This window comes from Mesoplodon densirostris, chromosome 3 (assembly GCF_025265405.1).
Source record: "Mesoplodon densirostris isolate mMesDen1 chromosome 3, mMesDen1 primary haplotype, whole genome shotgun sequence".
Lineage (NCBI taxonomy): Eukaryota > Metazoa > Chordata > Mammalia > Artiodactyla > Ziphiidae > Mesoplodon > Mesoplodon densirostris.
The window spans coordinates 157,396,037-157,419,070 of record NC_082663.1 but is presented as its reverse complement, the minus strand read 5'-3'; positions in this window follow the sequence as shown (position 1 = coordinate 157,419,070).

The window sequence follows — 23,034 nt, the reverse complement described above, 5'->3', positions numbered from 1 at the left end:
CATCTCATCTGAGATACCCGCAGATCCCCCTAGCCCAGTTCCTTCCCACGGCCCAGAGGACAGTGTAATCTTTTGTCAGATCCTAGGATGCAGCAAGACAGGTAAGCGAGGCCAAAGAAGGGGGCGGCTCTTCTGTGTGTGTTACCCATTGTGAAGTGGGTGTGGGGAGCTCTGAGGCTGAAGGGAAGGGCAGGCTTCAGGCTGGAAGGTCAAGATTCTTCTCTTGCTGGAGTCAGTGGTGGGAGGACTGGCAGAGCTGTGCTCTGAACTAGCCCTGTGACCTCAGGCAAGTGAGAGGCCCTTGAACCTTGAACTCCTTGTCTATAAAACGGTATAGTGAGTTGAATTGTGTCCCCCACCCCCCAAAAGATATGTCCCAGTGCTAACCCCTGGTATTTGTAAATGTGGCCTTATGTGGAAATAGGGTCTTTGCAGACATAATTTTTTTTTTTTTTGTGGTACATGGGCCTCTCACTGTTGTGGCCTCTCCCGTTGCAGAGCACAGGCTCCAGACACGCAGGCTCAGTGGCCATGGCTCACGGGTCCAGCTGCTCCACGCGGCATGTTGGATCTTCCCGGACCAGCGCACAAACCTGCGTCCCCTCCATCAGAAGGTGGACTCTCAACCACTGCACCACCAGGGAAGCCTTGCAGACATAATTAATTTAAGGATCTTGAGATGAGATCATCCAGGGTTTAGGGTAGGCCCTAAATCCAATGATGAGTGTCCTTATAAGAGTCAGAGGTAAGAGATTTGAGACACAGAAACACCCAGAGGAGAAGGCCATGGGAAGAAAGAGGCAGAGGCCAGAGTGATGCATCTACAAACCTAAGAACACCCAGGATTGCCGGCAGCCACCGAAGCCGAAGAGGGGCATGGAAGGGATTCTCCTTAAGAGATTTCAGAAGGAACGAGCCCTGCCAACATCTTGGTTTTGGACTTCTGACCTCCAGAATTGTGAGACAATAGGTTTCTGTCATGTTAAGTCACCTATGTTGTGGTCATTTGTTGTGGCAGCCTTAGGAAACTAAAATAAATGGGACCATTAATCACCCTAATTATAAGGTTGCTGTGATAATCAAAATTTGGGGGACATAGGAACTTCCTACACCACCAGGTCTGAATCACGTGTGTGGGGCTGCCACCTGGGAGCCCCCTCATGCTGCTCTTCCTCATACACCTGCCTCAAAAGAGACTTCTCTTCCTTCAGCAGAGAACTCAGGGCTGTAGATTCATGTGGCTTACCCATGTCCCTGGGGATTGCAACGTCATCTTTTCTTATTACTTATGTACTTACTGTTTTAAAATGTGTTTAAAGTTTTAAAATGTTTATTTTTGAATAGGAAATAATATGTGTTGAAAGATTCAAGTACTACAGAAGATTACATGTGAAAACTAATTCCCCTCCCCTCCTCTTCCCCTGTTCTCCTGCTCCTCTTTCCAGGGGCCCTTTACCCATTTGCTGATGTCCTTCTGAGCAGTCCTTTCCAATAGAACTTTCTGTGATGATGGACATATTCTATCTCTCTACTAATCGAGCAGCCACTACTAGCCATGTGGGGCTACCAAGCCCCTGAAACATGGCTAGTGCAACTGACAAACTGAATTTAAAATTTTTGTTTAATTTAGAATTGATTAACAGCAAGGTCCTAATGTGTAGCACAGGGAACTATATTCAATATCCTGTGATAGACCATAATGGAAAAGAATATAAAGAAAGAGTGTATGCTGTATAACTGAGTCACTCTGCTCTACAGCAGAGATTGGCACAACTTAGTAAATCAACTACACTTCAATAAAAAAATTTTTGTTTAATCTTAATTTAAATTGCCACGTGTGGCTGGTGGCTATGGTGTAGGACAGTTTTTTGAGATTTTTGAGGTCATTTAATTACATTTCATTGAGAAGCTCCCTTCCTGGTTTTACACAAATGGTATATGTTGTTGTCCCGGTGTTGCTTTCTTGGTCTGCAGTTTCCCTCTGAGATGGTCTGAATCATTCCATGTATCAGAGAGCAGGTGTTACCTTGTTTTGGGTTAAAAGACAAAATCCTGTTGGGCTGTCCTGTGAGGTACCTGGCCAGTCCCCACCCCAAGGCCGTTTGAATTGTTTCCCATCCTGTGTTCTTACAGACTGTCCTTCAGGGAACTGTTGGAGGGAAGGAGAACTGCTGTCTTGCCCCGTTCCCTGCCTTCCTCATGCTCTGTACTGAAGCCCATCATGAACCAGGCACTGCTGCAGGGCTTTGGGTCACTGGGCTGAAAGGATAGGAAGCCCTCAGTCCGTTTGGGGCACCACACCAGAGCAACAATTCTGGAATGTTGCAGGAGGTGTCCCCAAAGTCTGCTCTGTGGGAGACTCGGGCACGACCCAGTCCCCACTGTGCTGTGAACATGTGAGCATCCCAAGGGACGGGTCGGGGCCAGCACCCTGGAGCCTGAGAGGTTTGGATTTGATTCTGCTGCTTAAGCAGCTGCCGAGTGGGCACATCCTGCACATCCTGGAGATATGGGCCATTCTGGTGTAAAAGCTCCTTATGTTAACTAAGTCTTTTAATTATGTTAATAAAATAAACAAACGAAAAGGAAACTTATTAGCTTACACAACTGGAATAGAGAGGTCAAAGGTACAGCCAGTTTCAGGTATGTCTGGGCTCAGGGGTCTCTCTCTGCCTCTCAGCTCTTCCCTGAGTCATTTTCAGACACTGTATCTTTGGGGTGGGAAAGTGGCCACCAACAGCCCCAACAGTATATCAGACCTTCTCAGCAACCCCAGCAGATAGAGCTCTCCCCTTTCTCAAAGGTATCAGCATTAGGGAATGGGGAGTGTTATGGGCTGAATTGTATCCCCATCCAAATTCATATGTTGAAGTCTTAACCCCCACCTAGTACCTCAGAATGTGACTGTATTTGAGACAGGGTCTTTAAAGAGGTAAATAAGGTAAAGTGAGGCCATTAGGGTGGGCCCTCATCCACTCTGACTGGTGTCCTTATAAGAAGAGATTAGGACACAGACACACACAGAGGGAAGATGACATGAAGCCAGGGAGAGAGGTCTCAGAAGAAACCAACCCTGCTGACACCTTGATCTCTGACTTATAACCTCCAGAATTGTGAGAAAATAGATTTCTGTTGTTTAAGCCACCCAAACTATGGTACTTAGTTTTGGCAGGCCAAGCAGACGAATACAGAGAGTTATTGTTGCTGGGTACAGAGTTTCTGTTTGGAAAGATGGAAAAGTTCTGGAAAATGGATAGTGGCGATGGTTATACAACATTGTGAAGGTACTAAATGCCATGAAATTCTGCACTTTTAAATGGTGAAAATGGTATTTAAATTTTGTCTGTATTTTACTGTGATTAAAGAAATAAGTCCCAGCATTGACCCTGATTTGCCTGTCTTGTGGCAGATTCATCTCCCTGTACTAATTGCTGTTCCTGGAGGATGGGACACATTGATTGGCCAGGTGTGGGTCATGTGAATGGTCTTGGCCATGGGCGGAGGCCCTTGTGGGGGAGGGTTGACACTACCAGGATCATGTAGGCTGAGAGTGGGGGAGGGTGGTTACCTCAAAAAAAGTAGGGTGCTATTCCCAGAAAAAGAGAAAAGGGATGCAGCTGGGCAGACATAAATAATAGATGACCACTTCAGTCCGGCTCCGGGGGCAGCTGGCCAGACATGTCCAGGTGGTCCTAAGCGGGGACTACGGACAGACCCTGAGTTTGACCAGAGGCTTGCCTCCACTTCAAGCACATAAGTCTCTTCCCTCTGTTGAGCTGGTCCAACACACAGTTGAATTTTGGACCCAGAATGCCTGATTCAAATTCTTTGTCCCAGAATTCCTTGGTGGCACAGTGGTTGGGAATCTGCTTGCCAATACAGGGGACACAAGTTTGATCCCTGGCCCAGGAAGATCCCACATGCCACGGAGCTACTAAGCATGTGCGCCACAACTACTGAGCCCGTGTGCCATAGCTACTCAATCCTGTGCGCCTACAGCCTATGCTCTGCAATAAGAGAAGCCACTTCAATGAGAAGCCTGTGCACCTCAACGATAAGTAGCCCCCGCCCACTGCAACTAGATATAGCCCACATGCAGCAATGAAGACCCGATGCAGCCAAAAATAAATAAAATAAATAAATTAAAAAACAAAAAACAAATTCTTTGTCCCTTACCAACTCCATGTCCTCATACGGATCCTCCCGGTGCCTCAGTTTTTCATCTGTGAAGTGGGGTTTCTAATGGTACCTACCTCATAGAATCGTGCGAGGATTGAATGAGCTTGTAGAGAGTTTCTAACAGGGCCTGGCACTGCTTCCTGAAGGTGAGTTAGTGGATACCAGGAACCCAGATCCCTTGCCCCCAGGCCAGTCCAGACTCACTGTGTGCAGCCTGTTACCTTCCTGATTGTTGCCAGGGCTGCCAGAGAGGTAGGGACGAGGCGATTCAGAGTTGGCGGTTGGCTGGGAATATCCTGGAGGGAAAGAGCAAAGGCCTGACAGACTTCCTTGGCACGTTCTTCTTGGATGTGGGTGAGAAAATGCTGGTGACAGAGCCCAGAAGTGAGGGAACCGGAAAGGAAAAGAAAACGTGTGGCCTGTGAACTCTCGTCAGCCACTAACGGCGTCCGGAAGGCCTCATCATGCAAAGCCTGCGGCTCTGCCCTTTTGCACAGTTTGCACTGGTTTCTAACTGGGCTCAACCTGCCCTGGAGAGCATTAAGAACTTTTTAGAAAAACAGTAGTACTTTTCATTTCCTTTTTGTGCCTTTTTGTGTTCTTGCATAATATCCCAGAGACATGGTGTGTGGTTTCCAAATGATAGGGACCGTACTTGCAGTGTAGGGTGACTTTCCAGAAATTAATAAACAGATTTATCATAGTTAGAAATTCGCTGCTCTGTGAAAATGTTTGGAAGTTTGAGCAGAGGAGTGAAACTCTGCGGTAGGAGTACATGAAGTACAATGTGGAAATGATACAGAACCTGATACATTTCATTGACAGTTTATGGCAAATGTCACAGAGTGGAACAGAAATGGTCGGTTATTCTATTCAGCCTGTTTACTGTATTTGTAGGTTTAGGAATTTGCTTAGGGCAGCGGGGTGGTGGTGGTGGGGTGCTTTCTTACTACATTGAAGCAAAAAATGGTTATCCTACTTTGAGTTATTTCTTAGTTGTAGAATTTTTTATTACTTTCTGCTTTATAACAAAGTGAATCAGTCATACATATACATCTGTTCCCACATCCCTTCCCTCCTGCATCTCCCTCCCTCCCACCCTCCCCATCCCACCCCTCCAGGCGGTCACAAAGCACCAAGCCCATCTCCCTGTGCTATGTGGCTACTTCTCACTATCTATCTACCTTACGTTTGGTACTGTATATATGTCCATGCCTCTCTTTTGCTTTGTCACAGCTTACCCTTCCCCCTCCCCATATCCCCAAGTCCATTCTTAAGTAAGTCTGTGTCTTTATTCCTGTTTTACCCCTAGGTTCTTCATGACATTTTTTTCCTTAAATTCTATATATATGAGTTAGCATCCAGTATTTGTCTTTCTCTTTCTCACTTACTTCACTCTGTAGGACAGACTCTAGGTCTATCCACCTCATTACAAATATCTCAGTTTCATTTCTTTTTATGGCTGAGTAATATTCCATTGTATATATGTGCCACATCTTCTTTATCCATTCATCCGATGATGGACACTTAGGTTGTTTCAATCTCCTGGCTATTGTGAATAGAGCTGCAATGAACATTTGGGTACGTGTCTCTTTTCGAATTATGGTTTTCTCAGGGTATATGCCCAGTAGTGGGATTGCTGGGTCATATGGTAGTTCTATTTGTAGTTTTTTAAGGAACCTCCATACTGTTCTCCATAGTGGCTGTACCAATTCACATTCCCACCAGCAGTTCAAGAGTGTTCCCTTTTCTCCACACCCTCTCCAGCATTTATTGTTTCTAGATGTTTTGATGATGGCCATTCTGACTGGTGTGAGATGACATCTCATTGTAGTTTTGATTTGCATTTCTCTAATGATTAATGATGTTGAGCATTATTTCATATGTTTGTTGGCAGTCTGTATATCTTCTTTGGAGAAATGCCTATTTATGTCTTCTGCCCATTTTTTTTTAAATTTATTTATTTATTTTTTTGCTTTATAACAAATTTAATCAGTTATACATATACATATGTTTCCATATCCCCTCCCTTTTGCGTCTCCCTCCCACCCTCCCTATCCCACCCCTCCAGGCGGTCACAAAGCACCGAGCTGATCTCCCTGTGCTATGCGGCTGCTTCCCACTAGCTGTCTACCTTACGTTTGGTAGTGTATATATGTCCATGCCGCTCTTTCACTTTGTCACAGCTTACCCTTCCCCCTCCCCATATCCTCAAGTCCATTCTCTAGTAGGTCTGTGTCTTTATTCCTGTCTTACCCCTATGTTCTTCATGACATTTTTTTTCTTAAATTCCATATATATGTGTTAGCATACAGTATTTGTCTTTCTCTTTCTGACTTACTTCACTCTGTATGACAGACTCTAGGTCTATCCACCTCATTACAAATAGCTCAATTTCATTTCTTTTTATAGCTGAGTAATATTCCATTGTATATACGTGCCACATCTTCTTTATCCATTCATCCGATGATGGACACTTAGGTTGTTTCCATCTCCGGGCTGTTGTAAATAGGGCTGCTATGAACATTTTGGTACATGTCTCTTTTTGAATTATGGTTTTCTCAGGGTATATGCCCAGTAGTGGGATTGCTGGGTCATATGGTAGTTCTATTTGTAGTTTTTTAAGGAACCTCCATACCGTTCTCCATAGCGATCTTCTGCCATTTTTGGATTGTGTTGTTTGTTTTTTTGCTATTGAGCTGCATGAGCTGCTTATAAATTTTGGAGATTAATTCTTTGTCAGTTGCTTCATTTGCAAATATTTTATCCCATTCTGAGGGTTGTCTTTTGGTCTTGTTTATGGTTTCCTTTGCTGTGCAAAAGCTTTGAAGTTTCATTAGGTCCCGTTTCTTTTTTTTTTTTTTTTTTTTTTTTTTTTTTTTGCTGTACGCGGGCCTCTCACTGCTGTGGCCTCTCCCGTTGCGGAGCACAGGCTCCGGACACACAGGCTCCGCGGCCATGGATCGCGGGCCCAGCCGCTCCGCGGCATGTGGGATCTTCCGGGATAGGGGCACGAACCCGTGTCCCCTGCATCGGCAGGCGGACTCTCAACCACTGCGCCACCAGGGAAGCCCCTGGTCCCGTTTCTTTATCTTTGTTTTTATTTCCATTTCTCTAGGAGGTGGGTCAAAAAGGATCTTGCTGTGATTTATGTCATAGAGTGTTCTGCCTATGTTTTCCTCTAAGAGTTTGATAGTTTCCAGCCTTACATTTAGGTCTTTAATCCATTTGGGGCTTATTTTTGTGTATTGTGTCAGGGAATGATCTAATCTCATACATTTACATGTCCCTGTCCAGTTTTCCCAGCACCACTTATTGAAGAGGCTGTCCTTTCTCCACTGTACATTCTTTCCTCCTTTATCAAAGATAAGTTGACCATATGTGCGTGGGTTTATCTCTGGGCTTTCTATCCTGTTCCATTGATCTATCTTTCTGTTTTTGTGCCAGTACCACACTGTCTTGATTACTGTAGCTTTGTAGTATAGTCTGAAGTCAGGGAGCCTGATTCCTCCAGCTCCATTTTTTATTCTCAAGATTGCTTTGGTATTCGGGGTCTTTTGTTTTTCCAAACAAATTTTGAAATTTTTTGTTCTAGTTCTGTGAAAAATGCCAGTGGTAGTTTGATAGGGATTGCATTGAATCTGTAGATTGCTTTGGGTAATAGAGTCATTTTCACAATATTGATTGTTCTGATCCAGGAGCATGGTATATCTCTCCATCTATTTGTATTATCTTTAATTTCTTTCACCAGTGTTTTATAATTTTCTGCATACAGGTCTTTTGTCTCCTTAGGTCGTTTTATTCCTAGATATTTTATTCATTTTGTTGCAATGGTACATGGTAGTGTTTTCTTGATTTCACTTTCAGATTTTTCATCATTAGTGTACAGGAATGCCAGAGATTTCTGTGCATTAATTTTGTATCCTGCTACTTTACCAAATTCATTGATTAGCTCTAGTAGTTTTCTGATAGCATCCTTAGGATTCTCTATGTATAGTATCATGTCATCTGCAAACAGTGACAGCTTTACTTCTTCTTTTCCAATTTGGATTCCTTTTATTTCCTTTTCTTCTCTCGTTGCTGTGGCTAAAACTTCCAAATCTAGGTTAAATAAGAGTGGTGAGAGTGGGCAGCCTTGTCTTGTTCCTGATCTTAGTGGAAATGGTTTCAGTTTTTCACCATTGAGGACAATGTTGGCTGTGGGTTTGTCATATATGGCCTTTATTATGTTGAGGAAAGTTCCCTCTATGCCTACTTTCTGCAGGGTTTTTATCATAAATTGGTGTTGAATTTTGTCGAAAGCTTTCTCTGCATCTATTGAGATGATCATATGGTTTTTCTTCTTCAATTTGTTAATATGGTGTATCAGATTGATTGGTTTGCGTATATTGAAGAATCCTTGAATTCTTGGAATAAACCCCACTTAGTCATGGTGTATGATCCTTTTAATGTGCTGTTGGATTCTGTTTGCTAGTATTTTGTTGAGGATTTTTGCATCTATATTCATCAGTGATATTGGCCTGTAGTTTTCTTTCTTTGTGACATCCTTGCCTGGTTTTGGTATCAAGGTGATGGTGGCCTCATAGAATGAGTTTGGGTGTGTTCCTCCCTCTGCTATATTATGGAATAGTTTGAGAAGCATAGGTGATAGCTCTTCCCTAAATGTTTAATAGAATTCACCTGTGAAACCATCTGGTCCTGGGCTTTTGTTTGTTGGAAGATATTTAATCACAGTTTCAATTTCAGTCGTTGTGATTGGTCTATTCATATTTTCTATTTCTTCCTGATTCAGTCTCAGAACGTTGTGATTTTATAAGAATTTGTCCATTTCTTCCAGGTTGTCCATTTTATTGGCATAGAGTTGCTTGTAGTAATCTCTCATGATCTTTTGTATTTCTGCAGTGTCAGTTGTTACTTCTTTTTCATTTCTAATTCTATTGATTTGTGTCTTCTCCCTTTTTTTCTTGATGAGTCTGGCTAATGTTTTATCAATTTTTTTTATCTTCTCAAAGAACCAGCTTTTAGTTTTATTGATCTTTGCTATCATTTCCTTCATTTATTTTTCATTTATTTCTGATCTGATCTTTATGATTTCTTTCCTTCTGCTAACTTTGGGGTTTTTTTGTTCTTCTTTCTCTAATTGCTTTAGGTGCAGGGTCAGGTTGTTTACTCGAGATGTTTCCTGTTTCTTAAGGTGGGATTGTATTGCTATAAACTTCCCCCTTAGAACTGCTTTTGCTGCATCCCATAGGTTTTGTGTCATCGTGTCTCCATTGTCATTTGTTTCTAGGTATTTTTTAATTTCCTCTTTGATTTCTTCAGTGATCACTTCGTTATTAAGTAGTGTATTGTTTAGCCTCCATGTGTTTGTATTTTTTACAGATCTTTTCCTGTAATTGATGTCTAGTCTCATAGCATTGTGGTCAGAAAACATAATTGATAAAATTTCAATTTTCTTAAATTTACCAAGGCTTGATTTGTGACCCAAGATATGATCTATCCTGGAGAATGTTCCATGAGCACTTGAGAAAAATGTGTATTCTGTTGTTTTTGGATGGAATGTCCTATAAATATCAATTAAGTCCATCTTGTTTAATGTATCATTTACAGCTTGTGTTTCCTTATTTATTTTCATTTTGGATGATCTGTCCATTGGTGAAAGTGTGGTGTTAAAGTCCTCTACTATGAGTGTGTTACTGTCGATTTCCCCTTTTATGGCTGTTAGTATTTGCCTTATGTATGGAGGTGCTCCTATGTTGGGTGCATAAATATTTACAATTGTTATATCTTCTTCTTGGATTGATCCCTTGATCATTATGTAGTGTCCTTCTTTGTGTCTTCTAATAGTCTTTATTTTAAAGTCTATTTTGTCTGATATAAGAATTGCTACTCCAGCTTTCTTTTGATTTCCATTTGCATGGAATATCTTTTTCCATCCCCTTACTTTCAATCTGTATGTGTCTCTAGGTCTGAAGTGGGTCTCTTGTAGACAGCATATATATGGGTCATGTTTTTGTATCCATTCAGCCAATCTGTGTCTTTTGGTGCGAGCATTTAGTCCATTTACATTTAAGGTAATTATTGATATGTATGTTCCTATTCCCGTTTCCTTAATTGTTTTGGGTTCGTTATTGCAGTTATTTTCCTTCTGTTGTGTTTCTTGCCTAGAGAAGTTCCTTTAGCATTTGTTGTGAAGCTGGTTTGGTGCTGCTCAACTCTCACAGCTTTTGCTTGTCTGTAAAGGTTTTAATTTCTCCATCAAATCTGAATGAGATCCTTGATGGGTAGAGTAATCTTGGTTGCAGGTTTCTGTCCTTCATCACTTTAAGTATGTCCTGACTCTCCCTTCTGGCTTGTAGAGTTTCTGCTGAGAGATCAGCTGTTAACCTGATGGGGATTCCCTTGTGTGTTATTTGTTTTTTTCCCTTGCTGCTTTTAATATAATTTCTTTGTGTTTAATTTTTGACAGTTTGATTAATATGTGTCTTGGCGTATTTCTCCTTGGATTTATTCTGTATGGGACTCTCTGTGCCTCGTGGACTTGATTAACTATTTCCTTTCCTATATTAGGGAAGTTTTCAACTATAATCTCTTCAAATATTTTCTCAGTCCCTTTCTTTTTCTCTTCTTCTTCTGGAACCCCTATAATTCAAATGTTGGTGCGTTTAATGTTGTCCCAGAGGTCTCTGAGACTGTCCTCTGTTCTTTTCATCCTTTTTCCTTTATTTTGCTCTGAATCAGTTATTTCCACTATTTTATCTTCCACCTCACTTATCCGTTCGTCTGCCTCAGTTATTCTGCTATTGATCCCATCTAGAGTATTTTTCATTTCATTTATTGTGTTTTTAATCGATGCTTGATTCATCTTTAGTTCTTCTAGGTCCTTGTTAACTGTTTCTTGCATTTTGTCTATTCTCTTTCCAAGATTTTGGATCTTGGAAATAGAATCTTGGATCATCTTTACAATCATTATTCTGAATTCTTTTTCAGGTAGACTGCCTATTACCTCTTCATTTGATAGGTCTGGTAGGTTCTTATCTTGCTCTTTCACCTGCTGTGTGTTTTTCTGTCTTCTCATTTTGCTTATCGTACTGTGTTTGGGGTCTCCTTTTTGCAGGCTGCAGATTCGTAGTTCCCGTTGTTCTTGGTGTCTGTCCCCAGTGGCTAAGGTTGTTTCAGTAGGTTTTGTAGGGTTCCTGGTGGTGGGGACTAGTGCCTTTGTTCTGGTGGTTGAGGCTCAATCTTGTCTTTCTGGTGGACAGGTCCACGTCTGGTGGTGTGTTTTGGGGTGCCTGTGGCCTTATTATGTTTTTAGGCAGCCTCTCTGCTAATAGGTGGGGTTGTGTTCCTGTCTTACTAGTTGCTTGGCATAGGGTGACCCGCACTGTAGCTTTCTGGTCATTGAGTGAAGCTGGGTGCTGGTGTTGAGATGGAGATCTCTGGGAGATTTTTGCCACTTGATATTATGTGGAGTTGGGAGGTCTCTTGTGGATCTGTGTCCTGAAGTTTTCTCTCCCACTTCAGAGGCACAGCACTGACTCCTGGATGCAGCACTAAGAGCCTTTCATCTACCTGGCTCAGAATAAAAGGGAGAAAATGTTGAAAGAAAGAATTAGTAGAAGAAAGAAAGAGAGAGAGAAAGAAAGAAAGAAGGAAAAAAGGAAGGAAGGAAGGACGAAAGGAAGAAAGAAAGGAGGGAGGGAGGGAGGAAGGATGGAAAGAACGAAAGAAAGGAGGGATGGGGAGGAAGAAAGAAATAAAGAGTGAATGGAAGAAGTGAGGGAAGAAGGAAAGAAAGAAAGAAAGAAAGAAAGAAAGACAGGAGGGAGGGAGGAAGGACAGAAAGAAAGAAAGAAAGGAGGGAGGGAGGGAGGAAAGAAAGAAAAAGAAAGAGTGAAAGGAAGAAGGGAGGGAGGGAGGAAGGAAAGAAAGAAAGAAAGAAAGATAGGAGGGAGGTAGGGAGGGGGAAGGAAAGAAAAAGAGTGAAAGGAAGAAGGGAGGGAGGGAGGAAGGAAAGAAAGAAAGAAAGAAAGATAGGAGGGAGGTAGGGAGGGGGAAGGAAAGAAAAAGAGTGAAAGGAAGAAGGGAGGGAGGGAGCAAGGAAAGAAAGAAAGAAAGACAGGAGGGAGGGAGGGAGGGAGGAAGGAAAGAAAAAGAAAGAGTGAAAGGAAGAAGGGCGAGGGAGGGAGGAAGGAAAGAAAGAAAGAAAGAAAGAAAGACAGGAGGGAGGAAGGAAGGAAAGAGAAAATGAAAGGAAGAAGGGAGGGAGGGAGGAAGGAAGGAAAGAAAGAAAGAAAGAAAGAAAGAGAGAAAGGGGTGGAGGGAGGGAGGGAGGAAGGGAAGGTAGGAAAAATAGAAAGAGAGAAGATAAAGTAAAATAGAATAAAGTATAAAATATAGTATTGTTATTAAAAATAAAAAAGTAATTATTGAAAAAAAAATCGTACCGATAGAACCCTGGGACCTATGGTGGAAGCAAAGCTATACAGAGAAAATCTCACACAGAAGCATACACATACACATTCACAAAAAGAGAACAGGGGGAAAAAATCGAAAATCTTGCTCTCAAAGTCCACCTCCTTAATTTGGGATAATTCATTGTAAAAAGAGGAAAAGGGAAAAAAATCTTAAATCTTGTCCTCAAAGTCCCCCTCCTCAATTTGGGATGATTCACTGTCCATTCATACACTCCACAGATGCAGGGCACATGAAGCGGACCGTGGAGCTTTAATCCGCTGCCTCCGAGGCTGCACAGAGAGATTTCCCTGTCTCTTCTCTGCTCTCACAGCTCCCGGGTCTCAGCCTTGGACCGGGCCCCGCCTCTGCACGTAGGTCGCCGGAGGGCATCCATTCTTCACTCAGACAGGACGGGTTTAAAGGAGCCACTGATTTGGGGTCTCTGGCTCTCTCAGACTGAGGGGAGGGAGGGGCATGCAGTGCGGGGAGGGCCTGCGGCGGCAGAGGCAGGCGTGACGTTGCACCAGGCCGTGGCGCTCCATGCACTTTCCCGGGGAAGCCGTTCCTGGGTCCCGGGACCCCGGCAGTGGCGGGCTGCACAGGCTCCCCAGAAGGGGAGGTGGACAGTGACCTGCGCTCGCACACAGGCCTTGTGGCGGCAGCAGCAGCAGCCCCAGCATCCCACGCCCGTCTGCGGGGTCCGCACCTTTAGCCGCAGCTCACGCCCATCTCTGGAGCTCCTTTAAGCAGCGCTCTTAATGCCCTCTCCTCGTGCACCAGGAAACAAAAGGGAAGAAAAAGTCTCTTGCCTCTTTGGCAGCTCCAGACTTTTTCCCCGGACTCCCTCCGGGCCAGCCATGGCGCACTAGACCCTTCAGGCTGTGTTCACGCCGCCAACCCCAGTCCTCTCCCTGTGCTCCGACCGAAGCCCAAGCCTCAGCTCCCAGCCTCGCCACCCCGGCGGCCGAGCAGACAAGCCTCTCGGGCTGGTGTGTGCCTGAGGGCACCGATCCTCTGTGCAGGAATCTCTCCGCTTTGCCCTCCACACCCCTGTAGCTGTGCTTTCCTCCACTACTCCAAGGCTTTCCCCCTCCGCCACCTGCAGTCTCCCCCCGCGAAGGGGCTTCTAGTGTGTGGAAACCTTTCCTCCTTCATGGCTCCCTCCCACTGGTGCAGGTCCCGTCCCTATCCTTTTGTCTCTGTTTTTCCTTTTTTCTTTTGCCCTACCCAGGTATGTGGGGAGTTTCTTGCCTTTTGGGGGGTCTGAGGTCTTCTGTCAGCATTCAGTAGGTGTTCTGTAGGAGTTCTTCCACGTGTAGATGAATTTCTGATGCATCTGTGGGGAGGAAGGTGATCTCCGTGTCTTACTCTTCTGCCATCTTCCTGCCTTCTCCCTGCCAATTTGATTATTGTGTGTCTCAGCATGTTTCTCCTTGGGTTTATCCTGTATGGGACTCTCTGCACTTCCTGGACTTGGGTGGCTATTTCCTTTTCCATATTAGGGAAGTTTTCGACTATAATCTCTTCAAATATTTTCTTGGGTCCTTTCTCTCTCTCTTCTCCTTCTGGGACCCCTATAATGTGAATGTTGTTGCATTTAATGTTGTCCCAGAGGTCTCTTAGGCTGTCTTCATTTCTTTTCATTCTTTTTTCTTTATTCTGTTCCATAGCAGTGAATTCCACCATTCTGTCTTCCAGGTCACTTATCCGTTCTTCTGCCTCAGTTATTCTGCTATTGGCTCCTTCTAGTGTAGTTTTCATTTCTGGTATTGTATTGTTCATTGCTGTCTGTTTGTTCTTTAATTCTTCTAGGTCTTTGTTAGACATTTCTTGTGTGTTTTCGATCTTTGCCTCCATTCGTTTTCCGAGCCCCTGGATCATCTTCACTATCATTATTCTGAATTCTTTTTCTGTTAAGTTGCCTATCTCCACTTCATTTAGTTGTTTTTCTGGGGTTTTATCTCGTTCCTTCATCTGTACATAGCCCTCTGCCTTTTCATCTTGTCTATCTTTCTGTGAATGTGGTTTTTGTTCCACAGGCTTCAGCATTGTAGTTCCTCTTGCTTCTGCTGTCTGCCCTCTGGTGGATGAGGCTATCTAAGAGGCTTGTGCAAGTTTCCTGATGGGAGGGACTGATGGTGGGTGAAGATGGCTGTTGCTCTTGTTGACAGAGCTCAGAAAAACTTTAATCTGCTTGACTGCTGATAGGTGGGGCTGGGTTCCTTCCCTGTTGGTTGTTTGGCCTGAGGCAACCCAACACTGGAGCCTACCTGGGCTCTTTGGTGGGTCTAATGGCAGACTCTGGGAGGGCTCACGCTAAGGAGCACTTCCCAGAACCTCTGCTGCCAGTGTCCTTGTCCTCACGGTGAGACACAGCCAACCCTGCCTGTGCAGGACACCCCCCAATACTAGCAGGTAGGTCTGGTTCAGTCTCCCCTGGGGTCACTGCTCCATCCCCTGGGTCCCGATGCATACACTACTTTCTGTGTGCCTTCCAAGAGTGGAGTCTCTGTTTCCCCCAGTCCTGTCAAAATCCTGAAATCAAGTCCCGCTAGCCTTCAAGTCTGATTCTCTAGGAATTCCTCCTCCCATTGCCAGACCTCCAGGTTGGGAAACCTGACGTGGGGCTCAGAACCTTCACTCCAGTGGGTTGACTTCTGTGGTATAAGTGTCCTCTAGTTTGTGAGTTACCCACCCAGCAGTTATGGGATTTGATTTCATTGTTATTGCGTACCTCCTACCATCTCATTGTGCCTTCTCATTTGTCTTTGGATGTGGGGTATCATTTTTGGTGAGTTCCAGTGTCTTCCTGTCGATGATTGTTCAGCAGTTAGTTTTGATTCCAGTGCTCTCACAAGAGGGAGTGAGAGCACGTCCTACCTGCTGTATGTTTTAAATCCAGGCTCTGCTTCATTTTTAATAACAACTTTATTAAGATATAATTTATATACCATATGATTCATATATTTAAAGTGTACAATTCAATGATTTTGAGTATGTGCCCAGAATTGTGCAGACATCACCACAATCATTTTTAGAATCATTTTTAGAGCATCACTCCACTCAGAAACCCTGTACCCCTTAGCCATCATGTTCCAATCCCTCTATCACTCCCAGCCCCTGGCAACCACTCATCTACTTTTTCTCTCTCTCTATTTGCCTATTCTGGGTATTTCATATAAATAGAATCATAAGTATGTGGGCTTTTATGTCTGGCTTCTTTCTCTTAGCATAATGTTTTCCACGTTCATCCAGTTGCATGTGTCAGTACTTCATTCATTTTTATGGCTGATTAATATTCCACTGTATGGATATACCACATTTTGTTTATCCATTCATCCATTGATGGACATTTGGATATTCACTGTTTGGCTATTGTGAATAAAGCTGCTATGAACATTGGTGTACAAGTTTTTGTGGGAACATATGTTTTCATTTCTCTTGGTTATGTACTTAGGAGTGGAAATGCTGACTCATATGCTTCATTATATTTTATTGCTAAATCATAATATGGAGATGCCAAAGTGCATTTAACAACTACATTGTTGATGGTCATTTAGATGTTTTCATTGTTTCTGTTAATGAGTGCTCCAGGCAGGGCTGCTCTAAATGTGGTTGGCAGATGGGTGACAGGCCCTTGAAATGTTTGTTACAGATCTGTAACAAGATTTAGATAGAAACTGAGAATATCTGAAACTTTTCTAGCCTTTTAACCAGTAGTTTTATGTCTGTCAAATCAAAAAAATAAAAAAATGCCAATACCTTTATGGCTTTGGTTTTTAAGTTTTTATCTTCTACATCATTTTATTGTATTTCACAAAAGTATTGGTCCCTGACAAACTGCAAGTTAGAACAAAAAACACAACTGACCCTCCACTACAGGTAGGTGGTACACCTGCTTGTCCGTGTGTGTTTCTGTGGGAATGGTGGCCTGAAGCGACACTCAGAAGAACAAGAACAAACTGTCTGGGACTAGTTTGTGAGGGGGAAGGGGGAGCTCCTCACCTCAGTTCCTCTTCAAGAATAAGAATGATAATTTGTAATACAGATGAACGGATAAACAAAATATAATATTTACATGTGATGGAATACTATTCAGCATTAAAAAGGAAGGAAATTCTGACATGTGCTGCAGCATGGATGAACCTGGAGGGCATTACACTAATGAAATAAGCCAAGCACACCAGGACAAATACTATGATTCCATTTATATGAGGTCCCTACTGTAGGCAAACGTATAAGAGGCAGAAAGTAGAATGGTGTGTGCCAGGGGTTGTGGGGAGGGGACAATGGGACCTTGTTTAATGGATATAGAATATCAGTTTGGGATGATGAAAGTGTTCTGGAGATGGATGATGGTGATGGTTGCACAACAGTGTGAATGTATGTAATGCCACTGAACTGTACACTTAAAATTGGTAAGTTTTACATTACATATGTTTTAATACCACAACAAAAAATGTTTCATTTATATGGGCTCTGAGCCTCTTAGTTCTCCAATCACCATGGTAGTCACAATCCCATTTATCCTTACAACTACCCTGTAAGATGGGCATTTTCCAATTTTACAGACAGGGAAAGTTAGTCTCAGAGGGGAGAAGTGATTTGCTCCAGTGATACAAGGGTTAAGTGAGAGAGCGCCAGAGGGGCTTCTAGCTGGGTACCTCATTGTCTTGGTCTGCTCAGGCTGCAATGACAAAGTACCATAGACTGGGTGCCTTACAAAACAGAAGGCTGTTTCTCACAGTTCTGGAGTCTGAATGTCTCAGAATACCAGTATGGTTGGGTTTTGGTGAATACACTCATTCTGGCTTGCAGACAGCTGCCTTGCTATGTGCTTACATGGTAGAGAGAGAGCTCAGTCTCTTATTATTATAAGGACACTAATCCCATCATGAGGGCCCCACCATTTGACCTCATTTAAACCTAATCACCTCTCAGAGGCTCCACCTCCATATACTATCACATTGAGGGTTAGGGCTTCAACATATGAATTTGCGGAAGACACAAACATTCAGTCCATAACACCTACTCACTTGCACGTGGCCTTGGCAAGTCCCTGCAATGTCTTGAGACTCAGTTTCCCCATCTGTAAAAGGGGACAGTTATAGCCAGCCCACTCTTACGGGGTCATCATATGACTCAAGTTAAGTGACAGGTGCAGACACCTATGTAAGCTGCAACTCGGGGAGCTTAGACTTATCTGAGATCAGCTTGAGTTTGTGTTTCCAGAGCTTTCCTCTCAGGGCACCTTGGAGTCCCATTTAGCTGAATACATGTGCCGCTAGGTGGAGGGATGCTCCTGCTGCTCCATCTCTGCAAGGCTGCTCCTTAAAAGGGCCCTTTCCATTCCGATGTTTTTTAGATTAAGGCAGCCACAAAGTGAGCCATCTCCCAAGGGCATTTGAAGTTCCTCTTAACGACTGATTATTGTTAAAGGGATAATACTGAATTATGGCCAGGTAAACAGATTCAGCCAAAAATGTGCCTGCTGTAAAGGCCCAGGTCGGAGCCCTCAGCTTTTCGATTCTGCATGGGGTGATCTCAGGCCTTGACTGGAGCAGGACCCGCAATGGGGGTCTCTGAATGAGCGTAACCATCATGTCAGCAGGCAGCCTGCATGCATGGTCACGTGTGTGTGGTGTGTGGCCACACACTTTTGTTGACGGTCTCCCCAGTCTGTTTGTTAGTCGGGGCTGTGTCATCTGTCTAGTCACATCTCTGAGGGCTTTGGCAGCACATGGTCAGTCTGGTGTGGTAGCACAGTGACTGCAGGGCTGAGAGAATCACCAGGCACCTTTCTTTTATCCTTCACTGGCCAGAGGGAGTGTGCAGGATGCCAGCGCAGGCCTGGGTCAGCTTAGAAGGCTGAGGGTGAGCGAGGGCCAGCTTGCTGTGAATAGATGAGCAATTCTGGCAGCAAGTGGAGCAGTAGGGAGCTCTCTCAACTTGGCTCCTGGAGTTACAGCTCAATTACAGTGTTTTTGGCAACAGTAGCAAAATAAGTTGGAAACAACACAGTAGCAACTTTGAATCCAGGGCAGTTAGAAAGCCAATGTTATCAGCTAGGCATGCATTTGGCTGCAGATAACAGAAACCCTCACTTCAATGCATGAGGATTTATTTTCCTCGCATGATAATTCCGGACGTAGGCAGTCCAGGGCTGGTGCGGCTGCTCAGGGATGTTTCCAGAACCCAGTGTCTTTTTATCTTTCCATCCCTCCATCCTTAGTGGCAGGTCTTCATCTTCACAGAGAGGTCAGGGAGAAGGGAGTCAGAATGAGTGCTGGGTCAGCCCAGGCAGATAGTGCAAAGAGCACTCTACTTGATATCCAGAGATCTGGGCCCACGTCTGACTCAGGGTCACTTCCATCTTCTGGACTTTTTCCCACCTGTCAGATGGGCAAGTTGAACTATATTATCTCTAAAGTCTCTTCCATCTTGTTCCAGTTATCTATCTGTGGCTTTTTGATAAACTATCTCAAAACCTTATAGCTTAAAATGTCTATTTTGCTCATGAATCTACAATTTCTGTAGGGCTCAGTGAGGACAGCTGGTCTCTGCTCCACTCATTGCTGGCTGGGAGGCTGGGATTGTCTGAAGGCTCACTCCATGTCTGTCGGGGGTACTGGGTGTTGCCTGGGACTTCAGCTGGAGCTTGGCCAGGACATCTGCTCCTGGACTTCCAAGGGGCTACTTGGCTTCGTCACAATGTGGTCACTGGGTTCTAAGGGTGGATGTCCCAAGAGAGAGCCAGGAGAGGCTGAGTGGCTTTTTCTCACTGGCCTGGGAAGTCATGCAAAATCACTTCAGCCACATTATCTTTATTAGAGGGAAGTCACTAAGGACAACCCCTATTCAAGAGAAGCAGGCAGATGTCAGATCTGCCTTTTGAAGGAGGATCATCAAAGAATTTGTGGACCTGTTTAAAACCATCATGCAGCTGTAGGTTTCAAATTCAGTGTTCCCTCTTTTTTGTGATGTACTCTCACTATTCTAGAAGACAAGAGAGGCCACCTCTCAGTGCAAGGATGGAAGATAAACTGTCAAGGAAAAGGTTTTGCTAGGCTTGGGCTGCTTTGGAAAGCCCTTGCCCAAACCCACTGGGACAAGGACTGGGACCCCCCTCAGTCTTAAAAGTGAATGATACCTGGTTCATTTTGAGAGTTACTCCCTGGCCACATGAGACTTGAGGATACGTGTCCAGCAGCATTTGAAAGTGTATAGTATGATGACAGTTCATCAATGCACTTTCACCCACCATTCCTTAAGTATCCAGCACTGTGCTAGGCATGAGTTATAAATCAGGCCTGAAAGCTGGCCCTGTCCCTTGGGAATTTGTCATTTTATTGGGGAGACAGACAACTGGGGACACCCCCACCTAGCAAAGTCAGCTGTGTCCAATTTCAGTCTGTGTCCCCAGTGTCCACCCTGGGCTTGGCACGGAGGCGGCATTGATTATAGTGTTTGTCGGTGACAGAAACCTGACTCACAATGACTTGGCTAAACAAAAAAAGTTTTCTTGTATGTTGGGGTTTGTATAACTGAAGAGACCAGGGGTAGATCTCTGACTTCAGGCATACGTGGGTCCCAGGACTACAGTGATGACATAAAAAACCTTTCCCCTACACCTGTGTGTTAGTTACTTGGTCCACTGGGTGCCCCCCAGTGGACCAAGCTCCCTAATATTCACGCTGTGTGTAGCCCCTTCCAACACTGAGTCTGAGCTTGGATGTGCAGTTTGCTTTGGCCAATTGGACATTAGCAGGTGTGTTGCAAGTAGAGGCTTGATAAGCTGCTTGCACACTGGGGCTGGTCTTCTTGGAACACAGCCACCCAGGTGTGTAGAAGCTCAAGTCTAGACTATTGAAGGATGAAAGGCCACATGAAGAGAGACCTTGAGGATGAAGCCATCATAGACACTCTAGCCATCTCAGACAAGCTCTCAACTAAATGCAGCCACATGAGTGACTTCAGTCATCACCGTGGTAACAAAACTGCTCAGCTCAGCCCAGTTAATCCAGAGAATCATGAGAAATAATAAATGGCTGTTTTAGGATACTAGGTTTTGGGTCATGTTGTTATGTGGTCATAGATAAAACTACCACACCTTTTCTAAGTGTTGGCAAAACAGCTGCCAACAACTCCAGGCTCAGAAGTCCCAGTGGACCTAGAGTATGTGTTTTCCATGGGATTGACTCTCATTTAACTAATGGAAGTAGCTTGCTCATCTTGGAACCAGTCAGTCACTGTGGCCAGAAGGTGAAGACCAGGCCAGTGATTCATGCCCATCATTGTAGCTAGTGGAGGGTTGGGTCAGTCCCACCCAATCCATGAACTGGGATAGGATAGGGAAGGGAGAAAAATGAGGCTATTGTTACCAGAGAGTGGGAGAGCGGAGACTTAATAGTCAGAATCAACAGATAACCTCCACGGGTAGTGCATTAAATTGGTGAGGAGGGTGAATGAATAATCATGAGTGTGGCTTAGTTGAGGAAGCATTTTTAAAAGGGCTAATATTTAAGTCAGGACTTATCACAAGTAAGACACAAAGGTTTCTAAGTGTCAGGCAAGCTGAGGGGTAGAAGAGGAGATAGAAGAAGGCCCAGAGGCGGGAATTAAAGCTCTGGGTAAATGGGAGCTGGATGAGGATGCTGGACAGATCAGGCATTGCACTCTGAGATGGTCAGATGTCTTAGCTGAAAGCTGTTGTGTTTGCCGAGACTCCAAATGTGTTGTAGGCTTTTCCTCCTGAATTAAAAATCCACTTGTATTTTAAGGAAACTATCCAGGTGTTTCTGATTTATTTACACTTAAATCATCTGTCTTTTTTGTGTGTATGTGTGTGTGTGTGTGTGTGTGCGTGCGTGCGTGTGAGCGGGAGAGAGAGAGAGAATGTGGGGAACTATTTAACGTCCAAGAAATCCTGCAAGCGTTTCATTTCAGTGCTTGCCATTTCAGACTGTTTATCTGAGGAGTGAGAGGCTGCGTTTGGCTGGGGCCAAGCCTCCTTCATCTGTCCCAGGCTTGCAGCAGAGAGGTGCAGCAGGTGCCCTCTTGAGGCCTCAGTGTCCAGGCTGCTCAGGGGGCCGAGCAGGGGCTCTGAGGGGCAGCTTGCAGCCTGCAGGCAGCCGGCCCCAGGGGAGCTCTCGGAGGCTGCCCCAAAGGGGGTTACACCCTACTGAGGACACACAGTTGTCTCAGCTCTTCAGAGACTGGGTATCCCCACCGCCCCGCCCACCTCAGCCTGGGCAGTCACCAAAGAATGAAGACTGTCTGTATCCAGTGATGTGCCCAGTTCAACCTTGTGACATACCAACTATCGGGGCCAATGCCTGCTGGAAATAGAAGCGAGTAGGAGCTGTTCTTTTAGATGGTGGAGACGTGCCCCGGGGGCCTGTTGGAGCTGGCAGACACCCAGGAACAGGAGAGGAGGGGTCGGCCGCTTATCTCAGGACAGACAGATGGGCACGTGGAGAGCGCCACGGCTGCTCCTCGTGTGAGGAGTCAGGAGGCTGGGAGGGATTGGCTCAGAAGGACAGGTCTCAGGGTGAGTGACACTCGGCTCAGCCCAGCGCCGGGGCAGCCTTCTGGCCACTGTTGCTCATCTCGCCCCCATCATTGTTCTCCCCACACCGCCCCCTCAACCCTGCTGTCCACACCCCTCTGGCTGCACCTCTGGTGACCAGCACCCCCACCTTTTCCGATTTGGCTTTGACCCTCCCTGCCTGGCCCTAAGTGGCCAGGGAAGTCTCTGCGTCCTAGGGAACTGGGACAAACAAGGCCAACTTTCTTGATGACAGCAATTTGAAGATGAGTGAGGATAGGAGCAGTTTTACATGTTGTTTAATATAATAAACAGGAGTCCAAGGAGCTGCAGGACTGAATCTTTCTTTAACCCTCACAGCAGCCGTTTATCCATGGGCATCTGGGCAGCAGAGGCACATGGCTGCGGGAGCACCGGACAGCAGCTGAGTCTGAACCCACATTTTGGGGTTCAAGCTCTTTGTGGTCAGCCTGAACCCCCTGAATCACAGGCCCCCAAACTCAGCAATGGAAGCACCCCATTGCAGACTCACCAGCTGGCCCCTCACTGCCCCCCAAAGCTCCTCACTTGTATCAGGACTCCTTTTGTTGTATTTCATGGGAGCATAGCTCAAAGTGGCTTAAGCATCAAAGGAACGTTTTTGGGCTCTGGGAAATTCTGGTTTCAGGAGCAGTCGACATCCTCCTGATGGGTTTGCCTGTCTCTCGGCTCTATGTTCCTTTGTTGGCTTCATTCCCAGGTAGCCTCTTCTCCTGTGAGGGTGGTTACAGCCCATGCCAGGTCAAGGTCCACATCATATCAGCTGTACTCTCCCGATCCTGCAAAGGATTTCTACTGGTCCAGCCACAGCC